Source organism: Cebus imitator, unplaced genomic scaffold, assembly GCF_001604975.1.
Source record: "Cebus imitator isolate Cc_AM_T3 unplaced genomic scaffold, Cebus_imitator-1.0 Scaffold18, whole genome shotgun sequence".
Classification (NCBI taxonomy): Eukaryota; Metazoa; Chordata; class Mammalia; order Primates; family Cebidae; genus Cebus; species Cebus imitator.
The window spans coordinates 7,281,349-7,284,419 of NW_016107333.1; positions in this window are offsets into that span (position 1 = coordinate 7,281,349).

Genomic DNA, 3,071 nt, shown 5'->3' on the forward strand with positions numbered 1-3,071 from the left:
AAAAAAAATAGCCGGGCGTGGTGGCGCGCGCCTGTGGTCCCAGCTACTCTGGAGGCTGAGGTGGGAGGATCGTTCGAGGCTCAGCGAGCCAAGATTGCGCCACTGCACTCCAACCTGGGCGACAGAGCGAGAGACCCTGACTCACAAAAATAGAACATGCTGGTTCTCGGTATCGGAATATGCTTTTCAGCTCTCACTAGAGTTCTAAGCTGGCCCTGAAGTCCCTGGGTGGAGCGTGGTGGGACAGTATGAAGGCGAGTGGGGCGGTTGCTGAGACCCCTTTGAGCCAAGACTGAGAGAGGCCCAGGGCCCAAATGCGCTTCGGGATCGGGCAGGCCAGGGATGGGGCTGGAGTCTCCGGGGAAGAGGCTGTGAAACTCGGAGATGAATTGGTTAGGACTGGCCTGGGAGTCTGCAGAATCCGAGCTCGGCCTCACCCGCGTTATCTAGGAGAAACCACATCTTTGTGTTCTATCCTGTTCTCATCTCTAAAAGGGGGACCGTTCTTCCCAGAGCCCAGTGTTGTCCGGATTTTCGCTCTTTAGCATTCTATTCTCGCAGGCCGCAAACGTTTCTGGGTCCTCTAAGTAGGAAATAACTTCGGTTAAAACATGCCGTTTAGTGAACCCTGTGCCACATTACTGCGCTGAACACGCACATGCCTTATCACCAGTAAGCTTCACCAAATACTTTATAAGTACTTTTTCTCCCAGGCACTGTAGCTTGTTGGATTCAACAATAATCTAACTCCAAAGTTTCATTCCACGGTAGCTGCTCTTCAGTGAGGAAGGATTTGGTTCTCCTTCGAAATGTGTCTGCATGTTAAGAGGATTGACTTTTTGTACTAAAATACAAAATTAGCCGGGCATGGAGGTGGGCGCCTGTAATCCCAGCTACTCGGGAGAGTGAAGCAGAATTGCTTGAAATCGGGAGGGGGAGGTTGCAGTGAGCCGAGATCTTGCCACTGCACTCCAGCTTGGGCGACAGAACGAGACTGTTTCAAAAAAAAAAAAAAGTTTTGGGAATAGATTTGATAGGATTTGGAGGCTAATTAAATGAAATGGCAATATTGGTCACTCCGAGTGTTGTGGTATGTAAGTAGCAGTACAGCAAAATGGTTAAGCATACATGCTTTGGAGTCAAATCGTCCTGGATTCCAATCTACTCTTTCAATAGTTGTGAACATGATTCAATCATTTGGAGCCTCTATTGTCTTGTAAAACAGAAATCGTTCCCAGTAACAGGAAGACTAAGTGACACTGCACATAGCATATCTACCAGTGTCCTGCACATAGTGATAAATGTTGACAGCTGTTTTGGTATTAAGTGAATGTTGGTGTGGTATTGGTTGCTATGATATGGAAGACAAATAGAACAGGTCTGAATTAGAAGAAAAATAACAGGAGGGCTGTTTTTAGTGATCTTGCAAGTATGACTACAAATTCTCAAGGTTCTTCCGTGGGGTGCTTTGAGGAAATCCTTTTGTCCATAGCCACTCTTCACTTATTAACAACAGGGCCTTGTTTATAAGGGATCAACAGTGTCCTTCTGGGGTTTATGTTTAAGGCCCTCTTTTCCTTGCCAACCAGAAAGGTTCTCCCGGCTCCTCATTCCAGGTATCCTGATCACGAAGGAGTCCTACAAACATCGAAGATTCGACAACTGAAATAGGCTGGGAGAGACAGCAACTCCTAGAGTTATACAATGTGAGACACTTGAAAAGTCCAGAGAACAGCCAGTCAGCCACGGCGGAGTCCCAGTTTGATGCTTTGTAGGGTTTTGGATGAGAGCCAATGGTTAATAACAATTACTTATTCCCCATAGGTTTCCACATGCTGAGGGGGACATACCTTTTCCCTTATTCTAAGCACATTGAAACTACAGCATTCTAGCATTCTAGCAGCTTCCATTGGACAGACTAAACAGCTACTCAGGACCTGGGAGAGGCCTGCAGTTTCTTTCCCCAATCCCATGTTAGATCAGCTGTATTAAATTCCTCTTGCCTTAGTCTTTCTCCACTGGTTTTGTTTTAAATGAGAGCATAATCACCTGAGTTTCCTAATAAGAAAAAGGTCTACTGAAGATGGTAAGCGGGCCAGCTGGTTGATAACAGTCTTCGTAACAGTCTTGAAAGCTAGCTAGTTGGTGGTTCTCTACTTAGCACTGCTGCCTGTGGTCCCATCTTTTAGTTGTCTCAGAAAAGCAGTTTACATGGAGGCCATCATGTTGGCCGATGGCCTCTGGAGGTATCTTCATCTTCAACATGGGCACCAAATCCAGTCTCATCTGCGCAGCAATTTCTAGTATTTTTACTCATATTGTGGTAGGCCAGGTCTTAATAACACAGGCCTCCATAACAACTGTTTCAGCACTGACTGAATGGTTAAGTTAAATATTAAAAGCTAAAAAAGTCAGGGCCCTTAAACAAAAGCCCACCAAGGGTTTTGCCCAGGCCTTTCCTGGGCCTTGAAGCATGATAAAATAACCAAGGAATTCTTAACAGGATCCATTTAGGATTAAACAAGTTTTATTGGGGGTCTGAAGGAACTTATTGAGGGTCTGAAGGCTCCACAGACAAGTTTACTGGGGGGTCTGAAGGGTAATCATTCACCCCAGCACCTGGATCCATTTAGATTAAGTAAATTTACTGAGGCTCCAGAAGAAGGTCTTTGGTACTCAGATCTTAAAGATTTAAAAAAGCTAATCACTTATGTCTTTAGATGAATGCACACTTACACATAGACATATAGCTTAGAAGGTAAATAAGCTCTGGAAAACTTTGTAGTTTTGAGTTGGTCTGGGGATAATTTCCACGCCTTCTCCCTGTACCCGTTACAGAAATAAACTCCCTCCTTTCCCAGTTCATCTGCACCTCATTATTGGGCTGCAAGAATAAGGAGCCTGACTCTTGGTTTGGTCTGAGAACAATACCACAATACAGACTGTAACTTGCCACGTTAAAAAAGCAGAGAGGCAGAAGTCTATGTGACCTAGTCTTCTCTGAAGGGGGGGCTGGGGAAAGAGGAAAGAGACCCCATCTTACCCAAGACTAACAGAAAAGCATGCAAATC